General features: G+C 44.2%; 1 protein-coding gene across 1 annotated transcript in view; it reads left to right on the forward strand.

Annotated features, from left to right (window-relative positions):
- MOXD1 (monooxygenase DBH like 1) overlaps positions 1-19,851 on the forward strand; it is a 713,108-nt gene that overhangs the window by 569,558 nt on the left and 123,699 nt on the right. The window lies entirely within an intron of this gene.

The following is a 19,851-nucleotide window of genomic DNA, read 5'->3' on the forward strand; positions in this document are numbered from 1 at the left end:
CCAGCATTTTTACACAAAGGACGGCCCCCAGCTCCTGATTGTCTCAGCTCCTGTTTGTCCCAGCTCCTGCTTGTCTCAGCTCCTGTTTGTCCCAGCTCCTGCTTGTCCTAGCTTGTCCTAGCTCATGCTTGTCTCAGCTCCTGCTTACTTACATTTTAAAGCTTGGAAAATGTGAGGTGGAGACAGCAAAGTCAATGAGCCAGTATTCAGAATCTGGAATTTCACTGATTCTCTGACGGTGCAAACATTTTTTTATATTTTGCAAAGAATGTTTTCCTACTTTATTTCTTTCTTTTAATTCGCTCAGCACCACCCATATAGCTGTCTGAAACATTGATTTAAACATTGAATAAACTCCAACTGCATTTTTGGTGCACTAGTCTTTTTGTGATGTGGCATATTTGTAGATAGTCGGTGATACGCAGAAGCCTTGGGGGACTCCACATTTAATGGGAATGGGGTCAGCTGCTGCTGATTGTGAAAAGACTCTCATTGTCCTGTTACTTAGAAAGGATTGGATCCATGTAATAGCGTTCTGAGAAACGTGAGCTGCTGAAGTGAGGTGATTGCATAGTACTCTATGGTCGACCAGATCAAACACAGCCGATAAATCCAACAGAAGTAGCAATGTGATTTTCCCATTGTCTTTGAGTTCGTCAATCTGGGTTTTTAAATCAGTCAACGCAGTTTCAGTACCGTGTTGAGGTCTAAACCCAGAATGCCAAATCCCTAGGAGATGGTTAGTCTCTAACTCTTTGTGGATCTACAGTTATGCTACCCTATCCAGTATCTTCAGTAAGAACAGGACCGTAGTGATTGGCCTATAATTTGTCAGAATTGTAGGGTCCAGTGATTGTTTTTTAAGGAGGGGTAGAACCCACGACTCCTTCAGTTGGTGGGTACAATACCAGAAGTAAATGAAGTATTAATTAGTTTGGATATGAATGGAACCACGTCTCTAGCGGCATCTTTAATTATTTGAGCCAGGCAACTATCTCCTTGGCACCTTAACGGTTTAAGGGATGCAATCATTTTTTGTACCTCGGGTACAGAGACTTTGGAGAATTTAAAGCATTGGGATGGTTTAATAGATGGCTTTTGGGTGTGGTGTGGAATATCTGAGTTTTGTAAGTTTAGGCGTTTGTCAGTAATTTTACTTTGCAGTGCGCCTATTTTATTGGTGAGAGCATTCTGAATGTTTGTGCACCAGAGTTTGTCCTTTAGGCACGCATCCGTAGGGGTAATGGGCGTCTCCATCTCTCTAAGGATAATGAAGAGCTCTTTGGTGCTGGAGCTAGCTTGGTTAATTCTATTGTTGTACCACTTGCGTTTAGTACGATGTATCTCTTCCTTGTATTTAGCAGATAAATTCATCAGATTGTTTTTATTCTCTGCGGAAGGGAGGTGTTTCCATAGAGTTTCCAATGTTCTTTTTTCAGCCCATAAAGTTTTTAACTGAGGAGTGAACCAGGGGTTCAGGTGAGCTCTTGGTTTGCCTTTGCACATTTTGAGAGGGGCGATAATGTCCAATGCCTTGGTCATAGTGAAACAATAGATCTCTACTAACTTGTTGGGATCAGTGGTGTCCTTTAGGGAATTCAGAGTAGGGATCACATGTGGCAGGATAGCATCCGCTGTATTGTTCTGTTTGTTCCTTGTAGGACATGGAGGCGCTATCAGGTTAGGCTTAGTTTTCAGAGTATTAGCTAAGAGAGTAAATGACAATAGATAATGATCTGTCCAAGATTGGGGTCTAATAGATGTAATTATAGTATTACAGTTAAGGTTGGCTACCCAATCTAGGGTCCTTCCTTTGTCATGGGGTAAGTAATATACAATTTCATTTTTAAATAATTACTGTGTTGAAGGCTGTCTCGAAATGGTACTTTTATTACTCTCAGCTGGTACTGTTTTGATTATGGCAAAAACCTTTTTCAGTATATTCGCCAATTCATTTCCGTTTTACTTTAAATTCAAATTTCTAGCATACAACCCCTCCCAAATGTTGTTGGCGACCTAAGGAAGTAAGCACATGGGATTTGCTATCTGTGTTTTCATGGACATGGCTTAGTAATGCTCATGCTCCGCATGCAGTGAGTACATTCCAGAAATACACCACCTTGTGTATTGGACGCCTGCTCTCCAGCTGTCTCTTCTCTTGGTGCTGAGCCCCATAGAATACAGTTGAGTCCCAAAATGTATTCAATTCAATTGAACACATAGCTCCTCTACCTTTTCCTACTCATGACTTCCTGTGCATCATATCTATCCCTCACGTTCATCCAACTATCTACCCAACTTTACTTCTCCCTGCCACTACTAAATGTTCTATAATACTCCTCCTTTGCCTATCTGATAGCACATTTGTTTATCCCAAACAGCATTGCTAGTTCCCAGATGCAACTTCATCCATTCCAATTTTGACCGCCATGTCATATTGCAGAAAACTATGGTTTCTGAAGGGATCCCCAGTGAATCAGAGGTTAGACTATGGCCCTCATTACGACCCTGGCGGATTTTTTCCGCCATCGACGGACTTTCCGGCCATGGCGCAAAGTCCCTTTACGCCATGGCGGATGGCGGACTTACCGCCCCATTCCGAGGTCGGCGGGGCGGTAAGTCCCCATTGACCCATTTACCCTTCCCCATTCCCATTTCGGCCCCATAGGGCTCAATGGGAGTGGGGAAGGAGTTAATTACGCCACCGTAAAATACGGTGGCGTAATTAACACCAAGGTCCCAGAGCGCCATGGATTTTTCCGCCCGCAAAAAGCGGGCGGAAAAATGACCATGGCGCTCCAGAAACTCGTAGTTGGCGGTAAGGGGTCCGCGCAGCTAACGCTGGCGCAGACCCCTTAGCGCCAGGGTCGTAATGAGGCCCTATGTGTTTACAAACTGCAGGTTCAAGTCCCCTCATTGGCCTTGAAAATAGTCAAACTGGTAGGTTCAGCTGTGCATTGGGTGGACATTGGTAATATTTCTATGTGTAACGCTTTTTTACTGTTATACAAATATTGTTTTTATCTTTATTTCCATTACAAATGGCTCAGACCAGCACCTATGTTTATCCCAACTGGCATTGCTAGTTCCCAGGTGCATCTTCATCCATTACACCTTTGACTGCCATGTCATAATGCACAACAATGTGCTCTCTGGAGCAAGATCCAGTGACTCAGAGGTTAGAGCATGCAGGCTCAGACTGGCCTATAGGGCTTTGCCCGAAAGCGCCAGCCAATGACTCTATAATGGGCCAGGTATTTCTTTACAGTATGGACCACTTTTGGACAGAGTAGGCGGGTTTCATTTGTTTCCACACTGGTTTTAACCAATTTTACCACGCCTTTGATTGTACTCAAACAGTCTTTTCTGGATAGTAATCAATAGTAATGTGTGATTGTGGGCCACTTTTTCATTGGTGCCTGTACTAATTGTATGCCCCAGTCTGACCCTGCCTTGGTGCACCTCGTTGGGAAGTGGACGTGGGATCAAAATGCAAAGGTTAGAATGGGTTACCCCAAAAACCTCATGGTAAGTAACACTGGGTATGGCTTTTAGCACACAAAACGTAAAGGCAGACAGCAAAATGCTGGTGTATGGTTTGTTTAGTTGATCTTAAGATTTTTCCCTTCTCCCAGTACACCAGCAGATTTTTATATTTTTATATACAAAGGGGTAATCACACAATACCATTTACATTATTAACCTTCCTAAGCAGCTGCATGACTAAAAACAGCAGAGAAAAGAGTTATTTTAAAATATAAACAGTTCTTCCAAAATATAAAAGTCTGTGTTGTGATGGTTCTATGGCAGGTATGGCAGCAGCATGTGTGGTGGGTCCCCAAAGTTTTTGGGGATATGCAGCTTATGCCAGGGGCAGCCCAGCATTGATGGCAGCCTGGGAGCAGGGTCCAAACCAATGCTCCACCCACGCTGCGCCTGCCAGATGCAGCCCTGGGAGTCTCAGAGGCCTGTCTTGGCAGGGGCCAGGCTTTAAATCATTAAACTGCGCTCCCCTCTCTCTACCAGAGAGCACTGAGCCTGACAGAGGAGGGTGAGAGAGGGGAAAATGACTGGGGGCGCTTAACGCTCAGGGAGCACTGTGGAGCCAGGCCACGGCAGTGACAGAACTGCTGGGAGGCGGTGGTGGGTTCTAGCACTCCCCTACCTGTCAGGGGAGAATCACTCTTTCAGCTTGGGTCCGCAGAGGTGAAAAAGAACCAGCAAAGGTACGGGTGGAGCACTGTTCCACCCTCCTCAGTGAAGGTTGAGACCAACTGTCCCCAAGGAGCTCTGCTCGTGCCACAAACATTTTCCTATTTTTATTGAATCTCTGTGCTGCATCATACACGGATGTCTTTCACTCTACTTGTTGCATGCTTCCCCCCATTAAAATATCGCAAACCTTGAGGATAGCCTTGGTCTGATTTATAAATCTATCTAGCTAACACTTAGCTCCACACACCTTCCACTCTGCATCCAACCTGAGACTGGGTGATCTGATCCTCACTGTTTCCTCTTCTGATTGCTTGGAGATCCCTTTCCCGCCTTCCCCTTCCAAATACACTAATAATAATAATAATAATAATAATAATAATAATAATAATAATAATAATAATAATATAAAAATAATTGAGCCATGATTTCTATTAAGAGGCCACCTGCCACAGTACCCTATAATTCCTAGGTTCACATCCTCTTCTCTCACTGCTAGTGTCAGCTCAAACTCAACCTGGACTGGGAGCAGTTGGTTCTGTTGTAATGTCTTGATGTTCCTTGGCTGTACTCCTTCCCACAGAGAGTAGACAGGGAGCTCTCCTAATTGTTGCTCAATGATGAATGGTGGAGCCTCCCACTTGTCTGCCAGCTTGTTCTGTCCACTCTTCCCCAGGCTATGGATCAACACACAATCGCCAGGTGGAAGAGCGTGAAACTTAACCCTGGTGTCTTAGCAGCGTTTGTTTCCCTCTGTTGCCTTCTCCAGAGCAACTTGGACAAGCTGATGACCTTGCTCTAGTTGATGTTTCAGCTGCTTCACATAGCTGGCATAGTTCTTGTCACCTGTTCCATCTGCGGATGCTCCAAAATACAAGTTTACAGGCAGTCGGGCATCTCTTCCCAACGTCAAGTAGTATGGTGTAAACCTGGTGGCTTCATTCTTGGAACAATTATAACTATGGGTCATATTAGCCACATGCTGACACCACCTGTTCTTATCATCTGGCATTAGGGTGCCCAGCATTGGCGAAAGGGTTTGATTGAACCTCTCTACTTTGGCATTCCCCTAAGGGTGGTATGGAGGCATACTGGTCTTCTTGATGGCAACCAGCTCCAGCCAGCATCTGCTTTAGAAGTGTCGACTCAAAATCCGGTCCCTGGTTGGAATGAATCCTTACTGTCCAACCATAGTGCACAAAGGATTTCTCCCACAGCACCCTGGTAACGGTGGTGGCACACTGATCATTAGGAAGGAACACCTGCGTGTTCAGAGTAAAGTGGTCTGTCACCAGCAGGAAGTTCTGCACACCTTGCCTGTCCATCTCCAACATGATAAAGTCAATGCAGTTGAGGTCCATGCGAACCCTGCAGGTGATGAAAATAAGCAGCATGATGAGCTGCAGTCTTCTTGGTGACACACCTGGCACTGTGCTGACAATAATACTGCACATCTGCTGTTAGTGTAGGCCAGAACACCCTTGAGTGGACCAAACAAAAGATCAGTCACTGCCAAGATGTCCATGCTGGTCGAGAAATGCATACACTACTGCTCGATAGATCCTCTGTGGTAAAACCAGGCAATGCAATAGCCAAATTCCAACTTTACTTACCTCATTTAGGATTCCTCCCATCTGCACAAGAGTCTTCCACTCCTTCAGCATTGCAGCCTGTTCTGTGTCATGATGGCCATCGATGTCTGGAAGCATCCAGCTTAACTGACTTCAACACATACATCAGGGGGTTGTTGTCTCTCCGCTCTCTGAAAGTCGCACTGTAGAGGTAATCCTGGAACTTGTCTGTGAAAGTCCACCTCAATACCAGAAATGCCAACTTGATTGGGTAGTTCCTCTGCTATGCATGCAGACCTCAGCTGGCAAAAGTGACCAATCTCTTCTCATCATTGTTCTCCTTGTAAAGGACAGGTCCCAATCCCTGCAGACTTGCATCAATGTGCAAGATGCAAGGCAACTGAGGATCTGTGTAGGCCAGGACTGGGGGGAGGATTCATGGAGCTCAAGTGGTGAGGGTCTGCTTGAGCTCCTCAAACGCCTCCTGGTATTGGTTGCTCCACCTATCATCAAAGGGCTCATGTGGAGGGTACAAATGGTCCACAGAGTTGATGGTAATCAATGATAGAAGTGTACGGGCTCTTGTACTGTTGGGTGATCCCTGCCTCCAGAAGATCATCTAGGTAGTGATGTAAATCCTCTACATCTCCTGGGTCTAGGCATCATAATTACTCCCTGAAGGGCATCTTGTCACTCACACAAATCCGGTATTCCACTGGTTGGGCCTTGTCGATGCCCCTGGGGCTGGTGGAAAATGCCTTGGCGCACATGGTGACCTGTTCTCTCAGGTGGTCTGGGTCCTTTTCTGACATCAGTAGCTAAAGTCCAAGGTCTTCAAATCCAGTACCTTCTCTGATTGGCTGGTAGCAACACCTGCTAAGGCTACAGGAGGGGTCAGGTGTGACTGCATGATGATGATGCATTCTGGTAAACATATGGTCCTATTGGTCACATTAATGACCAATAACTTGATGGTCTTGAGGCACATGCTATCCATCGTCACCATGGTCTCTTGTACTAATAAACTCCTTGGGTTCTCCCCAAATTCTGGTGCCTCCATCACCAGACATCTTGGGTGTTGCTCCCCACTGAGTCGCACTCTGGCAGGAACCCTCACTGTGGCATGTGCCAGGACTGTGATCTGGTCCAACCAGTTGTTGTGAACATCTCCAACGGGTCCATCAGGTAAAGCTCTGGACCGAATATCTATCTGCAAGCATGCCTACTGGCACATAGGATGCATGGATACCGTGCTGACATATCGTGCTTCAGCCATCTCCCAACATAGTGCATCCAATGCATTGAACATCGAGGAATTGGTTCTAATCACCACCAGTGAGTGGGTTCCTCACTCCGGTTGCTGCACAACAAAGCCATGGAGACGATGGAGGTGCTGACTCCAGCTACATTGCATGGAAATTGCAGCCTGCATCAGATGTAAACCAAATATTTCTAGGGGTGATCGCTCTTGCAGAGGAGGATCAGTCCAGTGAAGGGATCCAATGGGATATCAGTTAGGGGTTTTCTATAGAAGCATTCATACACAATGGTCATCTGTGAGCCACTTTGCAGTAGCGTTTGTGCCTGCTATCCATCAATGGTAACTGCCACAGTGGCTGGTGGTCATGGGAGCCCTTTATGTACTCCCCAAAGTGTTCCAGTGCTTCTCCTGATGGAAGTTAGATTACAGGTGATCTACCTCACAGGTGGGCTAGCCAGTTTGGGTGGATGCTGGTTCTCAGATGACTTGCCCAGAAGTGGTGCCACTGCAGCTTTGGACCTGTGTGGTGGCACAGACTTGCAGTTTTTCGTCTTTACACTGTTGGTGCATAACAATTGTGAGGATTCAGTTGCTCCTCCTTCTGGTCCTCCCTGGCATTTCCCACCATTGCTCATGTTGGTATGTTCAAGGCCTTGAACTTCTCTGCAACTCGGATGTAATCTGGTGGGTTTGTACACATACAGAAAGTGCTGCTCTGCTGTACACACCTTTGGCAGAACTGCCTGGACTGCAGCGGTGCTGTTCACCGTTGGTACACTTGGGGCAGCCGTGGCTCTTGAACTCGAAGAGCTGGAATTTCCTCTCCTGGGAGGATAGTGTAGAGTCTCTTCCAAGCTCTGGTAGCATGGGTGACCTTAAAGGCAGTGTCTTGGCGGGCGCCCTCTGCAGCTGCATCACCAAGCTGGTCTGATTTAATTTCACCACTTGATGTCTCTGGTCATATCCTGGGGCTGTGTAAGGAGACACCAGTTGACTAGATAGACTATACACTGTCTCCTTCATCTCACCTTCCGGGCCAGTTCATCAAAGGAAGGTGGTTTCGGGATCCGTTCTCAGAGTCGTAGCTGCAGAAGCATCAGCTTGCTACACACATTACGTGTTGCAGCCTGACCAGTTTCAGGTTGTTTGGCTCAACCTCCTTCTGCTTGTAAACTAGCCGCAGAATCGGTTCAGTTCTGGCCATATATTCTGAGAGACTTTCACTGTGTTGGAGGTGGTTGGCATAATACTTAAATGTCAGCTCTAGATCTGACTCAGTGGCTCCAAAGACTCCATCCAGCATGAACAATGTCCTTCGATGTGGGGTTTGGGTGTTAGGCAAGATATCAGAGACTCTCAAGAGCGCAAAGCCTTGTCTCCCTGTCAAGAGCTCTCCAGTCATGGATTATCTGGTTGGCCTGGTTCACCCTTAACCAATATTCCTCTTCACATCTCTGGGTCCGTTTCTCACCTGAGAAGGGTCTCAGGCAGATATAGGGTCCATGTTCTGCTGGTGTCATGATACCCTCCATTCAACATATGCTTGACAGCAATCGCCATGGAGGAAGCGTTCAGTATGGTGCCTCTATCCTCTTGTCTAGAATTGGTGCATGCTACACCCAGGTGAACTAGGGTTGCTTGTGGGTGCAGCTATTATGGCAACTACAGTGGTCACTGCAGGGTGAATGTGTGCAGTGTTGGTCAAGGCAGGGCAGGGCTTGAGCTAGGCATAGGTGGTGTGGATGGTAGGCTAGCCTATAACAATGGCCAGATGTTGAATGCCCAAAGAGGATAGGACACTATTGAGTCACACATGTGGATGGCAAGGGGCAATGTCTCAGGGTCGACTTTCTTAGGGCCATGGCAGACCAGGATGCTGGTCCCTGCTAGGCCAAGGTCTTTACCCAAGCACTTGACCTAGCCTGTGAGGGACTCAAGGGACATAGTCATTTTGAGCACCTGTTGTAGGGGTGTGCTCCATGGGAAATCCCCTATAGTGAATTAATGGTCAGTCTTAATCCCTTCACGCTCAGTCCAGCTGGTTACCGGAACCCAATTCATGAAGATGGTGCCTGTCTATCTGCTGTGGTGGCAAATCACAATTAATTCAAGAATATTAACAAATCCCTATCCACAAATTTGTACAAAAAACCTATTTACACTAAAGAAAAATGGAAACTTACACTAGAAATATATGCACTAATCCTGAGAAGAGAAAGGGTAGGTATGCCTAGGTCAAGGTAGGGCAGGATGGGATAGGTATAGGCACAGCAGAGGTGTGTGCAGCAGTGCCTCCAGGAAATGTAAGGGGGTGGTCTTGCCGCTCTCCACCCATACATCCCCATAAGATTTGGTGGTGAAGGTCATGATGGCTAGCTTCCAAACCACATTTTCTCCCTTTTGTCTCCTGACAGGGGGAGCAAGGGACTGGATGCATAGGGGTACAAGTTGTTAACTACGGGCATCCTTGCCCTGAAAGCACGAAATGCATCCTGCACCTTGGCCAAGTTATCTTTTGAATTTTTGGCTGTGGTCTCTGTAGCAACAACGAATCTCCTAAATGGAGAGTAGAGGGACAGCTTCAACATGCCGGTAAAGAATGACAATCATGAATTTCATGCTAAATAAATGGGCACAAGAAGTAATTGAAATCTGGCAGAAGACCTCACAGTTGTTCAGAAGAGAAACAAAACATATTTGGCCTCATTACGAGTTGGGCGGTGCAGTAAAAATGCAGCAGTAATACCGTTCAAGCCACATTACCACAATACCCAACTATGAGTTTGGCAGAAATGTAAAGGATTCACCTCCAGCTATGAACTGGAGGTAAATCTGCTGACTTTCTACCTATTTTCAACGAAATTGCTGGGGTGGAATTACTGCTGCAGTAATTCTGCCAAAAATGCCCCATAGAGTCCAATGGACTCTGAAAAAATGGGAACATACTCTGCCGCCACCACATGTAATCCAGCGGTAAATCTGCCAGACCAAGTGGTGATAACGGTAAAACCAGTGGATTTACAGACAGAATACCGCCCAACTCGTAATGACCCCCACTGTCAGGTAAAATTTCAATAAATTTCTGATTTGGCCATGTACTAAGCAGAGGTTGATGTAACATTGCCATTACATGAGTTCAAGTTAACATAAAATACACTGAGGCCAATAAATACTTTCTTAAATTATTTCAACACCTTCACAAAACCTCTCTGTTACTTCCTTGAAGCATTATATATCTGTAAGGCATTTAATGTCAAAGAGCCCACATACAAAAAGTGTAATATCATAATACATCTTCATTAAGGAGACTTCAACATCATCACACACTATCCATGTGAGGACTTCAATATCATCACATATCATCCATGTGGGGACCTCAACATCAGCACACACCATCCATGTGAGGACATCAATATCATCACATATCATCCCTGTGGGGACCTCACCATCAGCACACACCATCCATGTGAGGACTTAAATATCATCACATATCAACCCTGTGGGGACCTCACCATCAGCACACACCATCCATGTGAGGACTTAAATATCATGACATATCAACCCTGTGGGGACCTCACCATCAGCACACACCATCCATGTGAGGACTTAAATATCATCACATATCAACGTTGTGGGGACCTCACCATAAGCACACACCATCCATGTGAGGACTTAAATATCATCACATATCAACCCTGTGGGGACCTCACCATCAGCACACACCATCCATGTGAGGACTTCAATATCATCACATATCATCCATGTGGGGACCTCAACATCAACACACACCATCCATGTGAGGACTTCAATATCATCACATATCATCCCTGTGGGGACCTCACCATCAGCACACACCATCCATGTGAGGACTTAAATATCATCACATATCAACCCTGTGGGGACCTCACCATCAGCACACACCATCCATGTGAGGACTTAAATATCATCACATATCAACCATGTGGGGACCTCAACATCAGCACACACCATCCATGTGAGGACTTAAATATCATCACATATCAACCCTGTGGGGACCTCAACATCAGCACACACCATCCAGTTGGAGGATTCAATATCATTGCATTCCATCTCTATGGGGCCTTGAGCATAATTACATACTATTCTTATGGGGCCTTTTAGGCCATGACACACCATCCCTGGCAGGACCTCTATGTCATCAAATAACATCCCAGTGGGGACCTCAACATGACCACACACCATCCTTTTGTGGACTCAGTACCATAATATCAGCTCTATGGGGACTTCAGCATCATTACATACTATTCATATTCACATACCCTTGTATGGCCATTTGGGTGCATCTGTGGCTTCATTTGCAGCACCTCAATGCATTTCCCTTCACCTTTTGGGTATTTTTGGTTAAACTGGCCACTATTTTTAGCAGTGTTTTGTTCAGTATTTTAACCTGAAGATAGGATGGAATGAGCATTTTTATTTCTAGCACTAATTCCACTGGAGGATTTAGCACCGGGGGAATTATCACTGGTTTTCGTTACTTATTCCTCCAGTGCTAATTTCTTCAGGGTTAATTCCACCAGAGGAAGTAGCGTACATTTTCAATAACCCTTATATCAGCAGATTGATCAAAGTGGCGGCAATTCCATTACTGCCACTTTTTACCCTTAGAGATCAACTTGTAATGATACCAAAGTAGTATCAATTAAACATCAACCCTGTGAATAATTATTGTATAATCAGACAAAATGTGATGCCAACATTCAATGATTCACATATCAGACTATAGATAAGTTGACATCAGTTCACATAATGGGCCTCATTCCGAGTTTGGAGGTAACCACGCCGCTATTTGCGGCATGGCTGCCTCCAAACTCATTCCGATTCCATCCTGGTGAACGGAGTAATTACCGGTCCATTCCAAGGTTGGAGGGACTGGTAATTCCCCATTCACCAGGGCCCTTCCCCATTCCCATTGAGCCCCTATAGGGCTCAATGGGAATGGGGAAGCTGCTAATAACGGTACCATAAATTACGGTACCGTTATTAGCACTAAAGTCCCTTTGCGGGTCCCATCCTTAACGCCTGCTAAAAGCAGGTGTTAAGGAAGGACCCGCAAAGGGAACTCGTAGTAGGGCAGTAAGGGTTTAACGGCACCGGTCTCGTTACCGGTGACCATTAATCCTTACCGCCCTACTCGGAATGAGGCCCAATGTGTTGTCTTCACAGTGTAAAATTGCCTCATTACGACCCGGGCGGTAAGGGATTACCGGTACCGGTAAGGGCACCGGTGCTGCTAATCCCTTACCGCCCTATTCCGAGGTCCCTTTGCGGGTCCTCTCTTAACGGCTGGTAAAACCAGTCGTTAAGGCCGGGACCCGCAAAGGTACATTAGAGGTAATAACGGTACTGCAATTTGCAGTACCGTTATTACCGCCTTCCCCATTCCCATTGAGCCCTAAGGGGGCTAAAATGGGAATGGGGAAGGGCCATGGTGAATGGGGAAATACCACCCCCGCCAACCTTGGAATGGGGCGGTAATTGCTCCATTCACCATGGCGGAATCAGTAAGGTTTTGGAGGCAACCTCCAGGGTCGTAATGAGGCCCAATATCATCACACACCACGCCTATGGGGACTTCAACAAAATCACAGAAAAATAAGTAAGTAAAGTAAGTCACATTGTGATTGGTTTGTTACAAAAGTAACCAATGCTTGAAATGAATCTGGAAGTATGTTGTCCAATGAGGGAAGACTTACATTGCATATCCATTATATCCAATTCTGTAAACATACAAAATACACAAAAAACAGCTTAATTTCATTATTTGACATTTAAATGCAGAGTTCAGGCCATCTAAAACACAATTGAATTTGTGTATAAATGGTTCCCATGAATCTGCTGCCTAATCATATAGGGCATCCGATTTATCAAGTGTGTTTAAATTGCTGTCCGTGTGTTGATGACTGCAATACCACACCCAGCCTGCGGGGGCAGAGCTGAGTAAAAAATCAACACACCAAAATAAACACAGGTCCCCACAAGGCCCTTTCTTAAAAAGTTATAAAAATTGGCAGAGACGACTTTTAAATTGTTTTAAATCATTTGGAAGTCATTACCATGTGGGGACTTGGGTTTGGTCCCCACAGTGAAATCAAGTCCGCACAGCGTGTGTGCGCGCGTGCACACACACACACACACACACACACACACACACGCACACGCACACGCACACGCACACGCACACACACACACATACACACACACAGAATCCAGTGCTACCAGTGCCTCTGAGTTATCCTGGCAGACATGCAAAACCAAAGAGCATTCTAAGCAAATTGTACATTTATAAACACTTCATTAAAAGCGCATAGGTGTTTAGTTTAAAATACACAGCCTAGCGCCTTTGAGCACCTCCTCACCTCTGGCCTGTCTGAAAAAGGGCCTGACTATCGATAAATACAGTAAAAAAAGCCTTATCAAACTTGAATAAAACCACAGAAATTGTACATTTTTTAAAAATTCAAAAACAATACATTAAAGCACATTTCTTAAAACACCCCTGTGCTCACCACTTTGTTGTTGTTCAAATAAACTCTGAATAAAAAGCAGGCCCAGCTTCCAATCAACAGCCTTGCAGGGGGTTCTAGCAGTGTCCACAGAACCACAATCAAATCCAACTGAGAAGCAAGTGTGAGAAACCAAAGGGTGTCACCAACCAGTCCCTTGGGATCTGTCATCCAGGGGGCCGGGCATGACTGTCACAATTGTATCCAGACCCTGGGGGTAAACCAGTGATGGAGGATCACCTGGAGGGGGTCCCTAGGGAGTGGGAAATGTATCGCTACACCCTTTTCCCTGTAGAACTTCCTCATTCTGTATACTATCTAGGAACCTTATCCTCCCCCCTTTCCTACACACACACACACACACACTGCTGCACAGACAAAGCGCTTCAGAGAAAGACAGACTCACATACAACCAGTCTATTTGACATGTCCCAATATCAGGGTCAGACAAAGTCAGGCATTTAATCTGCATGACTCGCACCGGAATCCTGCTCCCTTTACCCACTGAGTTAAAAAGGCGGAGCATGAGAGCACCTGAGAGGCAAGGCGAGAAAGGCGAGCAGAACCACCTGTGAAATTGGAGTGACTATGGAAGCAAGGCAGAAGGGGCCAAGAGGTGAGGAAAGGGGTGTGGTCCATCCAGCTGCAGGGTGAAGGTTGTGCTGACTTTTCAAAGGAAACCTTCCTGCTAGTGCACAAGATGAAGGCGGGCACTCCTTCAGGTAAATGACAGAGTTGGTAGGAGTTGAGATGTGCTGTGCCCATAGCCTTGGCTTCAATGAAAGGTTGAACAAATGGTATCGAGCGCTACCGGTGAGTGAACTATGATACCAGATGGTGTTATCGAGTGAAAAATACCAAAGCGTTTGATGCGGCTCGCTGGGTTTGGTGAAACTGTGAGCGAAAGTGCATTGTAACAAGAATGATGAATTCAGAAGCTGTGCGTGTCATAGAAAACCACGAGGGAAGCCTGAAACATCGCAAATGTGTTTAAGACTGAAACATGCTAAGAATAACAGAGTGTTCCGGTAATAGAATGTTAGCTTTTTGAAAGGCTGTGCATTCAGAGTGAAACTGTTAGATTGAAAGTAAGATAATTGGAAAGACTGCAAATACCAGAAAGCCTTAAGATAGGCCAACCAAATTAAAAGAAAGTCACAATGGTAGTACGAATGTGCAAGCAAAATCCTTGTTCAATTGAAAGTCTTTGACAAGTGTGAACCCAACGGAGGGATGCCAAGAAAGCTAAGGGGAGAGAATCCTGCATTGTGATAAAGTTGCAAAGGCAAGTGTGAACCCAACGGAAGGGATGGCAAGAAAGAGTTAAGGGGAGCGATCCCGCAATGTGATAGCGTTGTAAATGCAAGAATGATCCCGATGGAGGGATGCCAAATGAAAGCAAGTGAAAGTGAATCACACATTTTGTTAAAGTGACTGAACAGTGGTGTAGAAACAAAGGTTAACTCAACGAAGTGGGTATCACGAGGAAGCCGGGGAAGAGGAGAATCTCACATGGCGAAAGCTTCTGAAAGTTGTGTGACATCAAGCAAAAGCCATTGATTCAAGGGATCTCGCCTTGTCTGAAGAAACTTCTTCCTGATGCCAATAGACTCAAGGAGTGCTCACAGTCATGCCATTGTTCCACCTTGTCCCGTGATATAATGTGGGGAAGGGAGTGCACTAGTTTAGTAGTCCTGAATGATCAAAACCATTTTGGACTTTGCAGTTTATACTACACTCTTTTGTTATACATATCATTGTCCCACACCCTTTTGTTATACAGAGTAAGTATTTGGCACTATATTTTCTTTGGGCCATTTTGCTTTGACTAGGACAGTGTTTTCTTTATTTTGATGGTTGTAGCTTGCTCTCGTCTTAGATCTAGGCTTAGATTCGGCCATTTTTTGTACCCTTATAAACACCCTTGGATTATACTTCTTGTGTCTGTCGTGCTTATGATAACCATGCCTTCTTTACACATGGTGTCAGCAGTGGGATGGGACCCAATTGAAAAAAATTGGGGGACTCTCATGTTTCAGAAACTTAGTCGAGCCTCTGATCCCTTAGTTGCCACAAGGGAGTCGACTGGATTTGATATTTGCAGCAGTAGGGAGGCCATGATTCCTCACAGAAAAAGAGGGATGGTAACCACCAACTTAGTCCTGATACTCCTCTACCCCTGGTTGTTACATCAGGTTAGCTCTGAGGTGTGGCCTAGCCTGGAAGGTTGGTATAGGCACATTGATGGGAAGTATAGATCCAGATTTTAGAGGAGATGTAAAGTTGCTGGTCCAGAACCATGGGGAAAACCCATTTGAAATAAAACCCACAGACAAGATAGCCCAGCGGATTCTTGAAAAAGCAGTGTGCCCAAGGTGTGAGGAAGTCATCCAAGTTGAAGAGCCAGAAAGAGGGAATCAGGGCTTTGGAGAAGTAGATAAAACCTTGGATATCCAAAATTTCAGGGATGATAAAACCACCCTTCTCCCAGATTTAGCATTCGCTCAGCAAAATGACCCCATGCACGCTGAAGATTTCCTATAGGCCCTACCCAAAGAAGAAGGATGGGGAAAGGTATCCCTTTCTTTTTCCTAACAAAGGGATTGTTTTATAGAGGAGACACCACTGTCAATGGTCTGGTCCGAACCCAGTTGGTGATACCTAGGAGTCACAAGAAAATTGTACTGGAGATTGCCCACTTCCATCTCACTGTGGAAGATCTAGGGCAGGGCAACGCCCAAGCTCATGTTGGGGGGGCGTGGGATTCAATTGGCCAGGCATTCACACAGATGTGAAAATCTATATCTCAGCCTGCCAAATTTGCCAAAAGACCAGTGCACATATTCCCCTTCCTGCCCCTTTGAATTCTTTACCCATAATAGAGATCCCCTTTTCCCAAATTGGGATGGATATTGTGGGTCCTCTGGAAACTTCCAAACTGGGAAATAAATACATCCTAGTGATAATGGGCTATGCCACTCAATACCCTGAGGCATTCCCAATGAGAAATAGTTCTACTCAACATATTTTAAAACCTCTAATACCATTCTTTTTCCAAGTGGGTTTTCCCAAAGAGATCTGATCAAAGATGTAACTTCATGAGCAATTTAATGGGAGAAGTAAAAGTGTTGTTGCACATTACCACAATAAGAACCTCTGTCTACCATCCTCAGACTGACACGTGAACAACAGAGCTGGGAGGAGGTGAGCTGTGCTATGCCGATAACCTGGGCTTCAAGGAAATGCTGAAGAAATGCTGGACGAATGGTATCGAGTGTTACCAGTTAGTGAAATATAAGACCGGCTGCCGTTATCGAGTGAAAGATACCAAAGAGTTTGATGCAGCTCACAGGGTTTGGTGAAACCACGAGCGAAAGTACATTGTAACCAGAACGATGAATGCAGAAGCTGGGCATGCCATAGAAAACCATGAGGGAAGCCTGCAACATTGCAAATGTGTTTAAGACTGAAATATGCTAAGAATAATGGAGTGGTCTGGTAATAGAATATTAGCTTCTCGAAAAGCACTGCATCCAAAGTGAAACTATTAGATTGAAAGTAACATAATTGGAAAAGACTGCGAATACCAGAAGGCCTTAGGATAGACCAACCAAAGTAAAAGAAAGTCAAAGTGGTCATACGAAGGTGCAAGTAAAATCCTTGTTCAATCGAAAGTCTTTGACAAGTGTGAACCCAAAACAGGGATGCCAAGAAAGATAAGGGGACCGAATCCTGCATTGTGATAAAGTTGTAAAGGTAAAAATGAACCCAACGCAGGGATGCCAAATGAAAGCAAGGGTTTTTTGTGATGACAAACAACAGACATTGATTAGAGGGTTCCTGCCTTTTTTGAAGAAACTACTTTCTGATGCCTAGACACTCAAGGGGTGCTCACAGTCCTGCCACTGTTCTGCCTAGTCCCATGATATAACGTGTGGAAGAGAGTACACTCGTTTAGCAGTCCTGAACTATCGAAACCCTTTTGGAAATTTCAGTTTATACTACACACTTTTGTTATACATATCATTGTCACACACCCTTTTGTATATATAGTAAGAATTTGGCAATAGGTTTTTTAGTATAGGCCATCTTCTTTGATAAAGCGCCACTAGGACAGCGTTTTCATTATTTTGATGGTTATAGCTTGCTCACATCCTAGATTTAGGCTTAGATTAGTCGTTTTTCTCACCCTTATACTGTTTAATAAAACCCTTGGATTATACTCCTTGAGTCTGTCGTGCTTCTGATAACCAGGCCTTCCTTACACAAGGTACCCTGCAGAGTTACAAACAAGTATTCCAGGTCAATAAGCCGGCACCCACACAGGGTCGGTCATCAATGCAGGGCTGTGACACTGTGGTTGACAGTACCCCTGCTGGAGCCAGAGACCCCCTTTTAAAGCTTTAAAGCTCAATGTTTTTCATTATCAACAGTGCACAGATGTATGTATTTCTGTTTACTTTGCAGAAATTAGGTTCTTATCAACAAGGCCCAGCATTCTATTTCATGCATACTGCTTCCTATGTGTTATAGGTAGATCTAAAATAACCTCAGCCCTGCAGATACTTCCTGGGGCCAGCAGCACGTTTTCTTATCAACAAAATGCAGTATTCTATTTCATAAATACTCTGCAAAATTAGAGTGACTGCTGGACCCAGAAATGGCAACAATTAACCTCAGCCTACAAATGTTCCCCATGCCAGCATTCTGTCAGCTGGGTTAGTTGATAAACAACGTCCATGCATATCTTCCTGGGATTGTATTTACACAGCTGGCACACAACATCCTGTATTCCGGCGAGATAAATATAGAGATCTACTGTGTTTTCTGCTAATGTGGCTAGAATGCTGCTCTGCGTGTCACCACGTTCCTGGGATTCCTCAGGCCTTGCCATGGATAAACAAACACAGTAGTATTGCTTCACAGCTCTTTGGTGAGTAACAGAGCAGCAGAGGGACACATGTAAGCAAAACATGAGATGCTGCAAATTCAATAAAAACCATAGTTTGACTTTTTACAGGCTCTGGCATGCACATTTTACTTATAATGCGAACTGCCTTTCATTATTCACTCTCTGCATCAAAGCCAGTTCATATAACATTGATATACATTTTTATGCCAAAATTCATATCAAATTCATATCAAACGTTTTTATATCACATTTTTGGGGGGAACTTTATATAAAAATATTAAGTAAAAATGTGATATCAAAAATATTAATTTTATGTATATTTTATTTTTTTACATTTTAGATTTCAGATCAGCAATCACAAAGTGGGTACAGTGAAAGAAAGCATGAGAATATCCAGTGCATTAACCAACCATACATTATCTCAATGCGTAGTGTAGTCCAAGTAGTATAATTGAGATGATTAGTGTGCTCATTAACTATTTCATACTTCCGTAGGGGTTTTTAGTTTGTAGTCAGGTTCTGAACTCTCCCCAGAGACATACACCCAGTAAATGATATATACAATCCTTCAGTTTCATTCACCCAGGTTAAATCTTTCTACCATTCTTGTGTAGACGGCGGCCAGCTAGCTTTACATTTCTGAAGTAAACATCTTTTTGCTATTATATTGCAAACATTTAGAAAGGATCTGGTTTTGCTGCCCAGTGGGTCTTGCCACTTTCCAAATAATGTGGACACTGAGGTAGCATCTAGGTGGCTTCCAAATATTCTGACATTACCTTAATAATAATACATTTAATGTGATACAGATTGAAAAAAATCAAACTTTACACATATTACATTTACATAACCAAAAAAAAAAATTAAACTTTATACGATTGTAGAGATAGATGAAAAAGGTAAAGGAAAAAACAGAAATAAAATAAATAAATAAATATGCCTACATATACAACTTTTACGGTATCCAAAATTTTCATAAAACCTTCATAATAAAACACTTTAAATCATTTTAAATCAAAATGCCTAACACTTTTTCAATCTGGAGCCATACATTATATAATGCAATAAAAAGATGCATATTAGATGTATTAGTACAATATAACCAAAATTGATTTTCAGGTATAGATTCCTAATTGTGAACAAATTCTCCAAGATATTTAACAATTGAGGGTCTCATTATAGAGCATTCAGTTAGTAGATGCTTGGCCGTCTCCAGGCATTCAGGAAGATCACATAGACGACATATTCGTTCAACAGTTGCAATCTTTTCCCTCGATCCCACGTTATAAAAGGTCGGTAGATGCTCCAGACGGAAAAGAATAATAAACCGTCTAAGCCTTACGGAAGGGC

Source organism: Ambystoma mexicanum, chromosome 4p, assembly GCF_040938575.1.
Source record: "Ambystoma mexicanum isolate Mex_15411 chromosome 4p, UKY_AmexF1_1, whole genome shotgun sequence".
NCBI classification, from domain to species: domain Eukaryota; kingdom Metazoa; phylum Chordata; class Amphibia; order Caudata; family Ambystomatidae; genus Ambystoma; species Ambystoma mexicanum.